This window comes from Schistocerca nitens, unplaced genomic scaffold (genome assembly GCF_023898315.1).
Source record: "Schistocerca nitens isolate TAMUIC-IGC-003100 unplaced genomic scaffold, iqSchNite1.1 HiC_scaffold_73, whole genome shotgun sequence".
Classification (NCBI taxonomy): Eukaryota; Metazoa; Arthropoda; class Insecta; order Orthoptera; family Acrididae; genus Schistocerca; species Schistocerca nitens.
In genome coordinates this window covers 1-16,406 of record NW_026045619.1, presented here as the reverse complement: position 1 = coordinate 16,406, position 16,406 = coordinate 1, and the positions used below count along the sequence as shown (strand labels likewise).

At 54.6% G+C, this 16,406-nt stretch overlaps 17 non-coding genes across 17 annotated transcripts; all 17 read left to right on the top strand.

The window, feature by feature from the left end:
* The first annotated feature begins 309 nt into the window (after positions 1 to 309).
* LOC126217175 (5S ribosomal RNA) lies at positions 310 to 428 on the top strand. The gene has a single exon (XR_007542374.1). It is a non-coding gene; the product is annotated as a 5S ribosomal RNA (ribosomal RNA).
* An 837-nt stretch (positions 429 to 1,265) lies between these two features.
* On the top strand, positions 1,266 to 1,384 carry LOC126217174 (5S ribosomal RNA). Its single transcript, XR_007542373.1, has one exon. It is a non-coding gene; the product is annotated as a 5S ribosomal RNA (ribosomal RNA).
* An 837-nt stretch (positions 1,385 to 2,221) lies between these two features.
* LOC126217172 (5S ribosomal RNA) lies at positions 2,222 to 2,340 on the top strand. Its single transcript, XR_007542371.1, has one exon. It is a non-coding gene; the product is annotated as a 5S ribosomal RNA (ribosomal RNA).
* Positions 2,341 to 3,177: 837 nt separating this feature from the next.
* LOC126217171 (5S ribosomal RNA) lies at positions 3,178 to 3,296 on the top strand. Its single transcript, XR_007542370.1, has one exon. It is a non-coding gene; the product is annotated as a 5S ribosomal RNA (ribosomal RNA).
* Positions 3,297 to 4,133: 837 nt separating this feature from the next.
* LOC126217169 (5S ribosomal RNA) lies at positions 4,134 to 4,252 on the top strand. Its single transcript, XR_007542369.1, has one exon. It is a non-coding gene; the product is annotated as a 5S ribosomal RNA (ribosomal RNA).
* An 838-nt stretch (positions 4,253 to 5,090) lies between these two features.
* LOC126217168 (5S ribosomal RNA) lies at positions 5,091 to 5,209 on the top strand. The gene has a single exon (XR_007542368.1). It is a non-coding gene; the product is annotated as a 5S ribosomal RNA (ribosomal RNA).
* An 837-nt stretch (positions 5,210 to 6,046) lies between these two features.
* On the top strand, positions 6,047 to 6,165 carry LOC126217167 (5S ribosomal RNA). The gene has a single exon (XR_007542367.1). It is a non-coding gene; the product is annotated as a 5S ribosomal RNA (ribosomal RNA).
* Positions 6,166 to 7,002: 837 nt separating this feature from the next.
* On the top strand, positions 7,003 to 7,121 carry LOC126217166 (5S ribosomal RNA). The gene has a single exon (XR_007542366.1). It is a non-coding gene; the product is annotated as a 5S ribosomal RNA (ribosomal RNA).
* An 837-nt stretch (positions 7,122 to 7,958) lies between these two features.
* LOC126217165 (5S ribosomal RNA) lies at positions 7,959 to 8,077 on the top strand. The gene has a single exon (XR_007542365.1). It is a non-coding gene; the product is annotated as a 5S ribosomal RNA (ribosomal RNA).
* Positions 8,078 to 8,914: 837 nt separating this feature from the next.
* On the top strand, positions 8,915 to 9,033 carry LOC126217164 (5S ribosomal RNA). Its single transcript, XR_007542364.1, has one exon. It is a non-coding gene; the product is annotated as a 5S ribosomal RNA (ribosomal RNA).
* An 837-nt stretch (positions 9,034 to 9,870) lies between these two features.
* LOC126217163 (5S ribosomal RNA) lies at positions 9,871 to 9,989 on the top strand. The gene has a single exon (XR_007542363.1). It is a non-coding gene; the product is annotated as a 5S ribosomal RNA (ribosomal RNA).
* Positions 9,990 to 10,826: 837 nt separating this feature from the next.
* On the top strand, positions 10,827 to 10,945 carry LOC126217162 (5S ribosomal RNA). Its single transcript, XR_007542362.1, has one exon. It is a non-coding gene; the product is annotated as a 5S ribosomal RNA (ribosomal RNA).
* Positions 10,946 to 11,782: 837 nt separating this feature from the next.
* On the top strand, positions 11,783 to 11,901 carry LOC126217178 (5S ribosomal RNA). Its single transcript, XR_007542377.1, has one exon. It is a non-coding gene; the product is annotated as a 5S ribosomal RNA (ribosomal RNA).
* An 837-nt stretch (positions 11,902 to 12,738) lies between these two features.
* Positions 12,739 to 12,857, top strand: LOC126217177 (5S ribosomal RNA). Its single transcript, XR_007542376.1, has one exon. It is a non-coding gene; the product is annotated as a 5S ribosomal RNA (ribosomal RNA).
* Positions 12,858 to 13,694: 837 nt separating this feature from the next.
* On the top strand, positions 13,695 to 13,813 carry LOC126217176 (5S ribosomal RNA). Its single transcript, XR_007542375.1, has one exon. It is a non-coding gene; the product is annotated as a 5S ribosomal RNA (ribosomal RNA).
* An 837-nt stretch (positions 13,814 to 14,650) lies between these two features.
* LOC126217173 (5S ribosomal RNA) lies at positions 14,651 to 14,769 on the top strand. The gene has a single exon (XR_007542372.1). It is a non-coding gene; the product is annotated as a 5S ribosomal RNA (ribosomal RNA).
* Positions 14,770 to 15,606: 837 nt separating this feature from the next.
* Positions 15,607 to 15,725, top strand: LOC126217161 (5S ribosomal RNA). Its single transcript, XR_007542361.1, has one exon. It is a non-coding gene; the product is annotated as a 5S ribosomal RNA (ribosomal RNA).
* Positions 15,726 to 16,406: the final 681 nt, after the last annotated feature.

Here is a 16,406-nt window from a genome sequence, read left to right as displayed (position 1 = left end):
CCTCCTGCGATGGACACCAGGAACAAGACGCGCCTTCCGCGAGTGTCGAAGGTTGCACGCACCAAGCGAATGACAGGAGGTGCAACGAGCAGCTGTGCGTCTTACACACGCGGCGGCGCGCCCGCTAATTCGGCAGTCGCTCTGCTGGGACGTAGGGCGCGCGCTCCGCGCCGTCCTCGAGGAACTCGCTGCAGCGGAAGGAAGTGCTTTGCGTCAAATGCGTCCGACTGTTTCGACCGCGAACTATGATTTTGTGTGTTGGGAGAAGAGCCGAATGCAAATTCTGCCGTGCGCGTACAGCAAACGAACGCCAACGGCCATGCCATGTTGTATACACCGGTTCTCGTCCGCTCACCGAAGTTAAGCAACATCGGGCGCGGTTAGTACTTGGATGGGTGACCGCCTGGGAACACCGCGTGCTGTTGGCTCCCCTTCACTGACCTTTTTTTTTTATACCGCCCTCTTTCCATACCACCGTTCTGTTGTGACAAAGATTCTTGCTAAAGAATTTCAAACTACTGTAATGACCATAAGGTACGAAATTGCAGTAAATATCTCAGTTTAAGGGGAGAATGTGCTAACCAAGTTCGCCAGGAAGTCTTTGAAAACGACAAAACAGTACGAATCGGCAGATATGTTCTGAAATGCGTCAGCGCCTGTTGTTCTGTAGCGGTGTACAATTCTTAATTCGATACGTAATCATAAATTTATTCTTAAATCGTCTCGTGTCCTCCTGCAGACGTTTCTCGTGCTTGCGCTGTTATAAGGGCCACGACCCGAGCGTCAGCGAGCGGCAGTCGAGCAAAGTCGGGACAAGTCGGGACGGGGACAGGGACAGGAAATGCAGTGCAAATGACGCAAACATCCCGTGTGAGGCGAGGAAGCTCACACCGCCAGCAGTGGCGCCCTCCAGCACGACACCGCACGGGCCATACGCCGGACGGTCGCGCGCCAGCCCTCCTGCGATGGACACCAGGAACAAGACGCGCCTTCCGCGAGTGTCGAAGGTTGCACGCACCAAGCGAATGACAGGAGGTGCAACGAGCAGCTGTGCGTCTTACACACGCGGCGGCGCGCCCGCTAATTCGGCAGTCGCTCTGCTGGGACGTAGGGCGCGCGCTCCGCGCCGTCCTCGAGGAACTCGCTGCAGCGGAAGGAAGTGCTTTGCGTCAAATGCGTCCGACTGTTTCGACCGCGAACTATGATTTTGTGTGTTGGGAGAAGAGCCGAATGCAAATTCTGCCGTGCGCCTACAGCAAACGAACGCCAACGGCCATGCCATGTTGTATACACCGGTTCTCGTCCGCTCACCGAAGTTAAGCAACATCGGGCGCGGTTAGTACTTGGATGGGTGACCGCCTGGGAACACCGCGTGCTGTTGGCTCCCCTTCACTGACCTTTTTTTTTTATACCGCCCTCTTTCCATACCACCGTTCTGTTGTGACAAAGATTCTTGCTAAAGAATTTCAAACTACTGTAATGACCATAAGGTACGAAATTGCAGTAAATATCTCAGTTTAAGGGGAGAATGTGCTAACCAAGTTCGCCAGGAAGTCTTTGAAAACGACAAAACAGTACGAATCGGCAGATATGTTCTGAAATGCGTCAGCGCCTGTTGTTCTGTAGCGGTGTACAATTCTTAATTCGATACGTAATCATAAATTTATTCTTAAATCGTCTCGTGTCCTCCTGCAGACGTTTCTCGTGCTTGCGCTGTTATAAGGGCCACGACCCGAGCGTCAGCGAGCGGCAGTCGAGCAAAGTCGGGACAAGTCGGGACGGGGACAGGGACAGGAAATGCAGTGCAAATGACGCAAACATCCCGTGTGAGGCGAGGAAGCTCACACCGCCAGCAGTGGCGCCCTCCAGCACGACACCGCACGGGCCATACGCCGGACGGTCGCGCGCCAGCCCTCCTGCGATGGACACCAGGAACAAGACGCGCCTTCCGCGAGTGTCGAAGGTTGCACGCACCAAGCGAATGACAGGAGGTGCAACGAGCAGCTGTGCGTCTTACACACGCGGCGGCGCGCCCGCTAATTCGGCAGTCGCTCTGCTGGGACGTAGGGCGCGCGCTCCGCGCCGTCCTCGAGGAACTCGCTGCAGCGGAAGGAAGTGCTTTGCGTCAAATGCGTCCGACTGTTTCGACCGCGAACTATGATTTTGTGTGTTGGGAGAAGAGCCGAATGCAAATTCTGCCGTGCGCCTACAGCAAACGAACGCCAACGGCCATGCCATGTTGTATACACCGGTTCTCGTCCGCTCACCGAAGTTAAGCAACATCGGGCGCGGTTAGTACTTGGATGGGTGACCGCCTGGGAACACCGCGTGCTGTTGGCTCCCCTTCACTGACCTTTTTTTTTTATACCGCCCTCTTTCCATACCACCGTTCTGTTGTGACAAAGATTCTTGCTAAAGAATTTCAAACTACTGTAATGACCATAAGGTACGAAATTGCAGTAAATATCTCAGTTTAAGGGGAGAATGTGCTAACCAAGTTCGCCAGGAAGTCTTTGAAAACGACAAAACAGTACGAATCGGCAGATATGTTCTGAAATGCGTCAGCGCCTGTTGTTCTGTAGCGGTGTACAATTCTTAATTCGATACGTAATCATAAATTTATTCTTAAATCGTCTCGTGTCCTCCTGCAGACGTTTCTCGTGCTTGCGCTGTTATAAGGGCCACGACCCGAGCGTCAGCGAGCGGCAGTCGAGCAAAGTCGGGACAAGTCGGGACGGGGACAGGGACAGGAAATGCAGTGCAAATGACGCAAACATCCCGTGTGAGGCGAGGAAGCTCACACCGCCAGCAGTGGCGCCCTCCAGCACGACACCGCACGGGCCATACGCCGGACGGTCGCGCGCCAGCCCTCCTGCGATGGACACCAGGAACAAGACGCGCCTTCCGCGAGTGTCGAAGGTTGCACGCACCAAGCGAATGACAGGAGGTGCAACGAGCAGCTGTGCGTCTTACACACGCGGCGGCGCGCCCGCTAATTCGGCAGTCGCTCTGCTGGGACGTAGGGCGCGCGCTCCGCGCCGTCCTCGAGGAACTCGCTGCAGCGGAAGGAAGTGCTTTGCGTCAAATGCGTCCGACTGTTTCGACCGCGAACTATGATTTTGTGTGTTGGGAGAAGAGCCGAATGCAAATTCTGCCGTGCGCGTACAGCAAACGAACGCCAACGGCCATGCCATGTTGTATACACCGGTTCTCGTCCGCTCACCGAAGTTAAGCAACATCGGGCGCGGTTAGTACTTGGATGGGTGACCGCCTGGGAACACCGCGTGCTGTTGGCTCCCCTTCACTGACCTTTTTTTTTTATACCGCCCTCTTTCCATACCACCGTTCTGTTGTGACAAAGATTCTTGCTAAAGAATTTCAAACTACTGTAATGACCATAAGGTACGAAATTGCAGTAAATATCTCAGTTTAAGGGGAGAATGTGCTAACCAAGTTCGCCAGGAAGTCTTTGAAAACGACAAAACAGTACGAATCGGCAGATATGTTCTGAAATGCGTCAGCGCCTGTTGTTCTGTAGCGGTGTACAATTCTTAATTCGATACGTAATCATAAATTTATTCTTAAATCGTCTCGTGTCCTCCTGCAGACGTTTCTCGTGCTTGCGCTGTTATAAGGGCCACGACCCGAGCGTCAGCGAGCGGCAGTCGAGCAAAGTCGGGACAAGTCGGGACGGGGACAGGGACAGGAAATGCAGTGCAAATGACGCAAACATCCCGTGTGAGGCGAGGAAGCTCACACCGCCAGCAGTGGCGCCCTCCAGCACGACACCGCACGGGCCATACGCCGGACGGTCGCGCGCCAGCCCTCCTGCGATGGACACCAGGAACAAGACGCGCCTTCCGCGAGTGTCGAAGGTTGCACGCACCAAGCGAATGACAGGAGGTGCAACGAGCAGCTGTGCGTCTTACACACGCGGCGGCGCGCCCGCTAATTCGGCAGTCGCTCTGCTGGGACGTAGGGCGCGCGCTCCGCGCCGTCCTCGAGGAACTCGCTGCAGCGGAAGGAAGTGCTTTGCGTCAAATGCGTCCGACTGTTTCGACCGCGAACTATGATTTTGTGTGTTGGGAGAAGAGCCGAATGCAAATTCTGCCGTGCGCCTACAGCAAACGAACGCCAACGGCCATGCCATGTTGTATACACCGGTTCTCGTCCGCTCACCGAAGTTAAGCAACATCGGGCGCGGTTAGTACTTGGATGGGTGACCGCCTGGGAACACCGCGTGCTGTTGGCTCCCCTTCACTGACCTTTTTTTTTTTATACCGCCCTCTTTCCATACCACCGTTCTGTTGTGACAAAGATTCTTGCTAAAGAATTTCAAACTACTGTAATGACCATAAGGTACGAAATTGCAGTAAATATCTCAGTTTAAGGGGAGAATGTGCTAACCAAGTTCGCCAGGAAGTCTTTGAAAACGACAAAACAGTACGAATCGGCAGATATGTTCTGAAATGCGTCAGCGCCTGTTGTTCTGTAGCGGTGTACAATTCTTAATTCGATACGTAATCATAAATTTATTCTTAAATCGTCTCGTGTCCTCCTGCAGACGTTTCTCGTGCTTGCGCTGTTATAAGGGCCACGACCCGAGCGTCAGCGAGCGGCAGTCGAGCAAAGTCGGGACAAGTCGGGACGGGGACAGGGACAGGAAATGCAGTGCAAATGACGCAAACATCCCGTGTGAGGCGAGGAAGCTCACACCGCCAGCAGTGGCGCCCTCCAGCACGACACCGCACGGGCCATACGCCGGACGGTCGCGCGCCAGCCCTCCTGCGATGGACACCAGGAACAAGACGCGCCTTCCGCGAGTGTCGAAGGTTGCACGCACCAAGCGAATGACAGGAGGTGCAACGAGCAGCTGTGCGTCTTACACACGCGGCGGCGCGCCCGCTAATTCGGCAGTCGCTCTGCTGGGACGTAGGGCGCGCGCTCCGCGCCGTCCTCGAGGAACTCGCTGCAGCGGAAGGAAGTGCTTTGCGTCAAATGCGTCCGACTGTTTCGACCGCGAACTATGATTTTGTGTGTTGGGAGAAGAGCCGAATGCAAATTCTGCCGTGCGCCTACAGCAAACGAACGCCAACGGCCATGCCATGTTGTATACACCGGTTCTCGTCCGCTCACCGAAGTTAAGCAACATCGGGCGCGGTTAGTACTTGGATGGGTGACCGCCTGGGAACACCGCGTGCTGTTGGCTCCCCTTCACTGACCTTTTTTTTTTATACCGCCCTCTTTCCATACCACCGTTCTGTTGTGACAAAGATTCTTGCTAAAGAATTTCAAACTACTGTAATGACCATAAGGTACGAAATTGCAGTAAATATCTCAGTTTAAGGGGAGAATGTGCTAACCAAGTTCGCCAGGAAGTCTTTGAAAACGACAAAACAGTACGAATCGGCAGATATGTTCTGAAATGCGTCAGCGCCTGTTGTTCTGTAGCGGTGTACAATTCTTAATTCGATACGTAATCATAAATTTATTCTTAAATCGTCTCGTGTCCTCCTGCAGACGTTTCTCGTGCTTGCGCTGTTATAAGGGCCACGACCCGAGCGTCAGCGAGCGGCAGTCGAGCAAAGTCGGGACAAGTCGGGACGGGGACAGGGACAGGAAATGCAGTGCAAATGACGCAAACATCCCGTGTGAGGCGAGGAAGCTCACACCGCCAGCAGTGGCGCCCTCCAGCACGACACCGCACGGGCCATACGCCGGACGGTCGCGCGCCAGCCCTCCTGCGATGGACACCAGGAACAAGACGCGCCTTCCGCGAGTGTCGAAGGTTGCACGCACCAAGCGAATGACAGGAGGTGCAACGAGCAGCTGTGCGTCTTACACACGCGGCGGCGCGCCCGCTAATTCGGCAGTCGCTCTGCTGGGACGTAGGGCGCGCGCTCCGCGCCGTCCTCGAGGAACTCGCTGCAGCGGAAGGAAGTGCTTTGCGTCAAATGCGTCCGACTGTTTCGACCGCGAACTATGATTTTGTGTGTTGGGAGAAGAGCCGAATGCAAATTCTGCCGTGCGCGTACAGCAAACGAACGCCAACGGCCATGCCATGTTGTATACACCGGTTCTCGTCCGCTCACCGAAGTTAAGCAACATCGGGCGCGGTTAGTACTTGGATGGGTGACCGCCTGGGAACACCGCGTGCTGTTGGCTCCCCTTCACTGACCTTTTTTTTTTATACCGCCCTCTTTCCATACCACCGTTCTGTTGTGACAAAGATTCTTGCTAAAGAATTTCAAACTACTGTAATGACCATAAGGTACGAAATTGCAGTAAATATCTCAGTTTAAGGGGAGAATGTGCTAACCAAGTTCGCCAGGAAGTCTTTGAAAACGACAAAACAGTACGAATCGGCAGATATGTTCTGAAATGCGTCAGCGCCTGTTGTTCTGTAGCGGTGTACAATTCTTAATTCGATACGTAATCATAAATTTATTCTTAAATCGTCTCGTGTCCTCCTGCAGACGTTTCTCGTGCTTGCGCTGTTATAAGGGCCACGACCCGAGCGTCAGCGAGCGGCAGTCGAGCAAAGTCGGGACAAGTCGGGACGGGGACAGGGACAGGAAATGCAGTGCAAATGACGCAAACATCCCGTGTGAGGCGAGGAAGCTCACACCGCCAGCAGTGGCGCCCTCCAGCACGACACCGCACGGGCCATACGCCGGACGGTCGCGCGCCAGCCCTCCTGCGATGGACACCAGGAACAAGACGCGCCTTCCGCGAGTGTCGAAGGTTGCACGCACCAAGCGAATGACAGGAGGTGCAACGAGCAGCTGTGCGTCTTACACACGCGGCGGCGCGCCCGCTAATTCGGCAGTCGCTCTGCTGGGACGTAGGGCGCGCGCTCCGCGCCGTCCTCGAGGAACTCGCTGCAGCGGAAGGAAGTGCTTTGCGTCAAATGCGTCCGACTGTTTCGACCGCGAACTATGATTTTGTGTGTTGGGAGAAGAGCCGAATGCAAATTCTGCCGTGCGCCTACAGCAAACGAACGCCAACGGCCATGCCATGTTGTATACACCGGTTCTCGTCCGCTCACCGAAGTTAAGCAACATCGGGCGCGGTTAGTACTTGGATGGGTGACCGCCTGGGAACACCGCGTGCTGTTGGCTCCCCTTCACTGACCTTTTTTTTTTATACCGCCCTCTTTCCATACCACCGTTCTGTTGTGACAAAGATTCTTGCTAAAGAATTTCAAACTACTGTAATGACCATAAGGTACGAAATTGCAGTAAATATCTCAGTTTAAGGGGAGAATGTGCTAACCAAGTTCGCCAGGAAGTCTTTGAAAACGACAAAACAGTACGAATCGGCAGATATGTTCTGAAATGCGTCAGCGCCTGTTGTTCTGTAGCGGTGTACAATTCTTAATTCGATACGTAATCATAAATTTATTCTTAAATCGTCTCGTGTCCTCCTGCAGACGTTTCTCGTGCTTGCGCTGTTATAAGGGCCACGACCCGAGCGTCAGCGAGCGGCAGTCGAGCAAAGTCGGGACAAGTCGGGACGGGGACAGGGACAGGAAATGCAGTGCAAATGACGCAAACATCCCGTGTGAGGCGAGGAAGCTCACACCGCCAGCAGTGGCGCCCTCCAGCACGACACCGCACGGGCCATACGCCGGACGGTCGCGCGCCAGCCCTCCTGCGATGGACACCAGGAACAAGACGCGCCTTCCGCGAGTGTCGAAGGTTGCACGCACCAAGCGAATGACAGGAGGTGCAACGAGCAGCTGTGCGTCTTACACACGCGGCGGCGCGCCCGCTAATTCGGCAGTCGCTCTGCTGGGACGTAGGGCGCGCGCTCCGCGCCGTCCTCGAGGAACTCGCTGCAGCGGAAGGAAGTGCTTTGCGTCAAATGCGTCCGACTGTTTCGACCGCGAACTATGATTTTGTGTGTTGGGAGAAGAGCCGAATGCAAATTCTGCCGTGCGCGTACAGCTAACGAACGCCAACGGCCATGCCATGTTGTATACACCGGTTCTCGTCCGCTCACCGAAGTTAAGCAACATCGGGCGCGGTTAGTACTTGGATGGGTGACCGCCTGGGAACACCGCGTGCTGTTGGCTCCCCTTCACTGACCTTTTTTTTTTATACCGCCCTCTTTCCATACCACCGTTCTGTTGTGACAAAGATTCTTGCTAAAGAATTTCAAACTACTGTAATGACCATAAGGTACGAAATTGCAGTAAATATCTCAGTTTAAGGGGAGAATGTGCTAACCAAGTTCGCCAGGAAGTCTTTGAAAACGACAAAACAGTACGAATCGGCAGATATGTTCTGAAATGCGTCAGCGCCTGTTGTTCTGTAGCGGTGTACAATTCTTAATTCGATACGTAATCATAAATTTATTCTTAAATCGTCTCGTGTCCTCCTGCAGACGTTTCTCGTGCTTGCGCTGTTATAAGGGCCACGACCCGAGCGTCAGCGAGCGGCAGTCGAGCAAAGTCGGGACAAGTCGGGACGGGGACAGGGACAGGAAATGCAGTGCAAATGACGCAAACATCCCGTGTGAGGCGAGGAAGCTCACACCGCCAGCAGTGGCGCCCTCCAGCACGACACCGCACGGGCCATACGCCGGACGGTCGCGCGCCAGCCCTCCTGCGATGGACACCAGGAACAAGACGCGCCTTCCGCGAGTGTCGAAGGTTGCACGCACCAAGCGAATGACAGGAGGTGCAACGAGCAGCTGTGCGTCTTACACACGCGGCGGCGCGCCCGCTAATTCGGCAGTCGCTCTGCTGGGACGTAGGGCGCGCGCTCCGCGCCGTCCTCGAGGAACTCGCTGCAGCGGAAGGAAGTGCTTTGCGTCAAATGCGTCCGACTGTTTCGACCGCGAACTATGATTTTGTGTGTTGGGAGAAGAGCCGAATGCAAATTCTGCCGTGCGCCTACAGCAAACGAACGCCAACGGCCATGCCATGTTGTATACACCGGTTCTCGTCCGCTCACCGAAGTTAAGCAACATCGGGCGCGGTTAGTACTTGGATGGGTGACCGCCTGGGAACACCGCGTGCTGTTGGCTCCCCTTCACTGACCTTTTTTTTTTATACCGCCCTCTTTCCATACCACCGTTCTGTTGTGACAAAGATTCTTGCTAAAGAATTTCAAACTACTGTAATGACCATAAGGTACGAAATTGCAGTAAATATCTCAGTTTAAGGGGAGAATGTGCTAACCAAGTTCGCCAGGAAGTCTTTGAAAACGACAAAACAGTACGAATCGGCAGATATGTTCTGAAATGCGTCAGCGCCTGTTGTTCTGTAGCGGTGTACAATTCTTAATTCGATACGTAATCATAAATTTATTCTTAAATCGTCTCGTGTCCTCCTGCAGACGTTTCTCGTGCTTGCGCTGTTATAAGGGCCACGACCCGAGCGTCAGCGAGCGGCAGTCGAGCAAAGTCGGGACAAGTCGGGACGGGGACAGGGACAGGAAATGCAGTGCAAATGACGCAAACATCCCGTGTGAGGCGAGGAAGCTCACACCGCCAGCAGTGGCGCCCTCCAGCACGACACCGCACGGGCCATACGCCGGACGGTCGCGCGCCAGCCCTCCTGCGATGGACACCAGGAACAAGACGCGCCTTCCGCGAGTGTCGAAGGTTGCACGCACCAAGCGAATGACAGGAGGTGCAACGAGCAGCTGTGCGTCTTACACACGCGGCGGCGCGCCCGCTAATTCGGCAGTCGCTCTGCTGGGACGTAGGGCGCGCGCTCCGCGCCGTCCTCGAGGAACTCGCTGCAGCGGAAGGAAGTGCTTTGCGTCAAATGCGTCCGACTGTTTCGACCGCGAACTATGATTTTGTGTGTTGGGAGAAGAGCCGAATGCAAATTCTGCCGTGCGCCTACAGCAAACGAACGCCAACGGCCATGCCATGTTGTATACACCGGTTCTCGTCCGCTCACCGAAGTTAAGCAACATCGGGCGCGGTTAGTACTTGGATGGGTGACCGCCTGGGAACACCGCGTGCTGTTGGCTCCCCTTCACTGACCTTTTTTTTTTATACCGCCCTCTTTCCATACCACCGTTCTGTTGTGACAAAGATTCTTGCTAAAGAATTTCAAACTACTGTAATGACCATAAGGTACGAAATTGCAGTAAATATCTCAGTTTAAGGGGAGAATGTGCTAACCAAGTTCGCCAGGAAGTCTTTGAAAACGACAAAACAGTACGAATCGGCAGATATGTTCTGAAATGCGTCAGCGCCTGTTGTTCTGTAGCGGTGTACAATTCTTAATTCGATACGTAATCATAAATTTATTCTTAAATCGTCTCGTGTCCTCCTGCAGACGTTTCTCGTGCTTGCGCTGTTATAAGGGCCACGACCCGAGCGTCAGCGAGCGGCAGTCGAGCAAAGTCGGGACAAGTCGGGACGGGGACAGGGACAGGAAATGCAGTGCAAATGACGCAAACATCCCGTGTGAGGCGAGGAAGCTCACACCGCCAGCAGTGGCGCCCTCCAGCACGACACCGCACGGGCCATACGCCGGACGGTCGCGCGCCAGCCCTCCTGCGATGGACACCAGGAACAAGACGCGCCTTCCGCGAGTGTCGAAGGTTGCACGCACCAAGCGAATGACAGGAGGTGCAACGAGCAGCTGTGCGTCTTACACACGCGGCGGCGCGCCCGCTAATTCGGCAGTCGCTCTGCTGGGACGTAGGGCGCGCGCTCCGCGCCGTCCTCGAGGAACTCGCTGCAGCGGAAGGAAGTGCTTTGCGTCAAATGCGTCCGACTGTTTCGACCGCGAACTATGATTTTGTGTGTTGGGAGAAGAGCCGAATGCAAATTCTGCCGTGCGCCTACAGCAAACGAACGCCAACGGCCATGCCATGTTGTATACACCGGTTCTCGTCCGCTCACCGAAGTTAAGCAACATCGGGCGCGGTTAGTACTTGGATGGGTGACCGCCTGGGAACACCGCGTGCTGTTGGCTCCCCTTCACTGACCTTTTTTTTTTATACCGCCCTCTTTCCATACCACCGTTCTGTTGTGACAAAGATTCTTGCTAAAGAATTTCAAACTACTGTAATGACCATAAGGTACGAAATTGCAGTAAATATCTCAGTTTAAGGGGAGAATGTGCTAACCAAGTTCGCCAGGAAGTCTTTGAAAACGACAAAACAGTACGAATCGGCAGATATGTTCTGAAATGCGTCAGCGCCTGTTGTTCTGTAGCGGTGTACAATTCTTAATTCGATACGTAATCATAAATTTATTCTTAAATCGTCTCGTGTCCTCCTGCAGACGTTTCTCGTGCTTGCGCTGTTATAAGGGCCACGACCCGAGCGTCAGCGAGCGGCAGTCGAGCAAAGTCGGGACAAGTCGGGACGGGGACAGGGACAGGAAATGCAGTGCAAATGACGCAAACATCCCGTGTGAGGCGAGGAAGCTCACACCGCCAGCAGTGGCGCCCTCCAGCACGACACCGCACGGGCCATACGCCGGACGGTCGCGCGCCAGCCCTCCTGCGATGGACACCAGGAACAAGACGCGCCTTCCGCGAGTGTCGAAGGTTGCACGCACCAAGCGAATGACAGGAGGTGCAACGAGCAGCTGTGCGTCTTACACACGCGGCGGCGCGCCCGCTAATTCGGCAGTCGCTCTGCTGGGACGTAGGGCGCGCGCTCCGCGCCGTCCTCGAGGAACTCGCTGCAGCGGAAGGAAGTGCTTTGCGTCAAATGCGTCCGACTGTTTCGACCGCGAACTATGATTTTGTGTGTTGGGAGAAGAGCCGAATGCAAATTCTGCCGTGCGCGTACAGCTAACGAACGCCAACGGCCATGCCATGTTGTATACACCGGTTCTCGTCCGCTCACCGAAGTTAAGCAACATCGGGCGCGGTTAGTACTTGGATGGGTGACCGCCTGGGAACACCGCGTGCTGTTGGCTCCCCTTCACTGACCTTTTTTTTTTATACCGCCCTCTTTCCATACCACCGTTCTGTTGTGACAAAGATTCTTGCTAAAGAATTTCAAACTACTGTAATGACCATAAGGTACGAAATTGCAGTAAATATCTCAGTTTAAGGGGAGAATGTGCTAACCAAGTTCGCCAGGAAGTCTTTGAAAACGACAAAACAGTACGAATCGGCAGATATGTTCTGAAATGCGTCAGCGCCTGTTGTTCTGTAGCGGTGTACAATTCTTAATTCGATACGTAATCATAAATTTATTCTTAAATCGTCTCGTGTCCTCCTGCAGACGTTTCTCGTGCTTGCGCTGTTATAAGGGCCACGACCCGAGCGTCAGCGAGCGGCAGTCGAGCAAAGTCGGGACAAGTCGGGACGGGGACAGGGACAGGAAATGCAGTGCAAATGACGCAAACATCCCGTGTGAGGCGAGGAAGCTCACACCGCCAGCAGTGGCGCCCTCCAGCACGACACCGCACGGGCCATACGCCGGACGGTCGCGCGCCAGCCCTCCTGCGATGGACACCAGGAACAAGACGCGCCTTCCGCGAGTGTCGAAGGTTGCACGCACCAAGCGAATGACAGGAGGTGCAACGAGCAGCTGTGCGTCTTACACACGCGGCGGCGCGCCCGCTAATTCGGCAGTCGCTCTGCTGGGACGTAGGGCGCGCGCTCCGCGCCGTCCTCGAGGAACTCGCTGCAGCGGAAGGAAGTGCTTTGCGTCAAATGCGTCCGACTGTTTCGACCGCGAACTATGATTTTGTGTGTTGGGAGAAGAGCCGAATGCAAATTCTGCCGTGCGCCTACAGCAAACGAACGCCAACGGCCATGCCATGTTGTATACACCGGTTCTCGTCCGCTCACCGAAGTTAAGCAACATCGGGCGCGGTTAGTACTTGGATGGGTGACCGCCTGGGAACACCGCGTGCTGTTGGCTCCCCTTCACTGACCTTTTTTTTTTATACCGCCCTCTTTCCATACCACCGTTCTGTTGTGACAAAGATTCTTGCTAAAGAATTTCAAACTACTGTAATGACCATAAGGTACGAAATTGCAGTAAATATCTCAGTTTAAGGGGAGAATGTGCTAACCAAGTTCGCCAGGAAGTCTTTGAAAACGACAAAACAGTACGAATCGGCAGATATGTTCTGAAATGCGTCAGCGCCTGTTGTTCTGTAGCGGTGTACAATTCTTAATTCGATACGTAATCATAAATTTATTCTTAAATCGTCTCGTGTCCTCCTGCAGACGTTTCTCGTGCTTGCGCTGTTATAAGGGCCACGACCCGAGCGTCAGCGAGCGGCAGTCGAGCAAAGTCGGGACAAGTCGGGACGGGGACAGGGACAGGAAATGCAGTGCAAATGACGCAAACATCCCGTGTGAGGCGAGGAAGCTCACACCGCCAGCAGTGGCGCCCTCCAGCACGACACCGCACGGGCCATACGCCGGACGGTCGCGCGCCAGCCCTCCTGCGATGGACACCAGGAACAAGACGCGCCTTCCGCGAGTGTCGAAGGTTGCACGCACCAAGCGAATGACAGGAGGTGCAACGAGCAGCTGTGCGTCTTACACACGCGGCGGCGCGCCCGCTAATTCGGCAGTCGCTCTGCTGGGACGTAGGGCGCGCGCTCCGCGCCGTCCTCGAGGAACTCGCTGCAGCGGAAGGAAGTGCTTTGCGTCAAATGCGTCCGACTGTTTCGACCGCGAACTATGATTTTGTGTGTTGGGAGAAGAGCCGAATGCAAATTCTGCCGTGCGCCTACAGCAAACGAACGCCAACGGCCATGCCATGTTGTATACACCGGTTCTCGTCCGCTCACCGAAGTTAAGCAACATCGGGCGCGGTTAGTACTTGGATGGGTGACCGCCTGGGAACACCGCGTGCTGTTGGCTCCCCTTCACTGACCTTTTTTTTTTATACCGCCCTCTTTCCATACCACCGTTCTGTTGTGACAAAGATTCTTGCTAAAGAATTTCAAACTACTGTAATGACCATAAGGTACGAAATTGCAGTAAATATCTCAGTTTAAGGGGAGAATGTGCTAACCAAGTTCGCCAGGAAGTCTTTGAAAACGACAAAACAGTACGAATCGGCAGATATGTTCTGAAATGCGTCAGCGCCTGTTGTTCTGTAGCGGTGTACAATTCTTAATTCGATACGTAATCATAAATTTATTCTTAAATCGTCTCGTGTCCTCCTGCAGACGTTTCTCGTGCTTGCGCTGTTATAAGGGCCACGACCCGAGCGTCAGCGAGCGGCAGTCGAGCAAAGTCGGGACAAGTCGGGACGGGGACAGGGACAGGAAATGCAGTGCAAATGACGCAAACATCCCGTGTGAGGCGAGGAAGCTCACACCGCCAGCAGTGGCGCCCTCCAGCACGACACCGCACGGGCCATACGCCGGACGGTCGCGCGCCAGCCCTCCTGCGATGGACACCAGGAACAAGACGCGCCTTCCGCGAGTGTCGAAGGTTGCACGCACCAAGCGAATGACAGGAGGTGCAACGAGCAGCTGTGCGTCTTACACACGCGGCGGCGCGCCCGCTAATTCGGCAGTCGCTCTGCTGGGACGTAGGGCGCGCGCTCCGCGCCGTCCTCGAGGAACTCGCTGCAGCGGAAGGAAGTGCTTTGCGTCAAATGCGTCCGACTGTTTCGACCGCGAACTATGATTTTGTGTGTTGGGAGAAGAGCCGAATGCAAATTCTGCCGTGCGCCTACAGCAAACGAACGCCAACGGCCATGCCATGTTGTATACACCGGTTCTCGTCCGCTCACCGAAGTTAAGCAACATCGGGCGCGGTTAGTACTTGGATGGGTGACCGCCTGGGAACACCGCGTGCTGTTGGCTCCCCTTCACTGACCTTTTTTTTTTATACCGCCCTCTTTCCATACCACCGTTCTGTTGTGACAAAGATTCTTGCTAAAGAATTTCAAACTACTGTAATGACCATAAGGTACGAAATTGCAGTAAATATCTCAGTTTAAGGGGAGAATGTGCTAACCAAGTTCGCCAGGAAGTCTTTGAAAACGACAAAACAGTACGAATCGGCAGATATGTTCTGAAATGCGTCAGCGCCTGTTGTTCTGTAGCGGTGTACAATTCTTAATTCGATACGTAATCATAAATTTATTCTTAAATCGTCTCGTGTCCTCCTGCAGACGTTTCTCGTGCTTGCGCTGTTATAAGGGCCACGACCCGAGCGTCAGCGAGCGGCAGTCGAGCAAAGTCGGGACAAGTCGGGACGGGGACAGGGACAGGAAATGCAGTGCAAATGACGCAAACATCCCGTGTGAGGCGAGGAAGCTCACACCGCCAGCAGTGGCGCCCTCCAGCACGACACCGCACGGGCCATACGCCGGACGGTCGCGCGCCAGCCCTCCTGCGATGGACACCAGGAACAAGACGCGCCTTCCGCGAGTGTCGAAGGTTGCACGCACCAAGCGAATGACAGGAGGTGCAACGAGCAGCTGTGCGTCTTACACACGCGGCGGCGCGCCCGCTAATTCGGCAGTCGCTCTGCTGGGACGTAGGGCGCGCGCTCCGCGCCGTCCTCGAGGAACTCGCTGCAGCGGAAGGAAGTGCTTTGCGTCAAATGCGTCCGACTGTTTCGACCGCGAACTATGATTTTGTGTGTTGGGAGAAGAGCCGAATGCAAATTCTGCCGTGCGCCTACAGCAAACGAACGCCAACGGCCATGCCATGTTGTATACACCGGTTCTCGTCCGCTCACCGAAGTTAAGCAACATCGGGCGCGGTTAGTACTTGGATGGGTGACCGCCTGGGAACACCGCGTGCTGTTGGCTCCCCTTCACTGACCTTTTTTTTTATACCGCCCTCTTTCCATACCACCGTTCTGTTGTGACAAAGATTCTTGCTAAAGAATTTCAAACTACTGTAATGACCATAAGGTACGAAATTGCAGTAAATATCTCAGTTTAAGGGGAGAATGTGCTAACCAAGTTCGCCAGGAAGTCTTTGAAAACGACAAAACAGTACGAATCGGCAGATATGTTCTGAAATGCGTCAGCGCCTGTTGTTCTGTAGCGGTGTACAATTCTTAATTCGATACGTAATCATAAATTTATTCTTAAATCGTCTCGTGTCCTCCTGCAGACGTTTCTCGTGCTTGCGCTGTTATAAGGGCCACGACCCGAGCGTCAGCGAGCGGCAGTCGAGCAAAGTCGGGACAAGTCGGGACGGGGACAGGGACAGGAAATGCAGTGCAAATGACGCAAACATCCCGTGTGAGGCGAGGAAGCTCACACCGCCAGCAGTGGCGCCCTCCAGCACGACACCGCACGGGCCATACGCCGGACGGTCGCGCGCCAGCCCTCCTGCGATGGACACCAGGAACAAGACGCGCCTTCCGCGAGTGTCGAAGGTTGCACGCACCAAGCGAATGACAGGAGGTGCAACGAGCAGCTGTGCGTCTTACACACGCGGCGGCGCGCCCGCTAATTCGGCAGTCGCTCTGCTGGGACGTA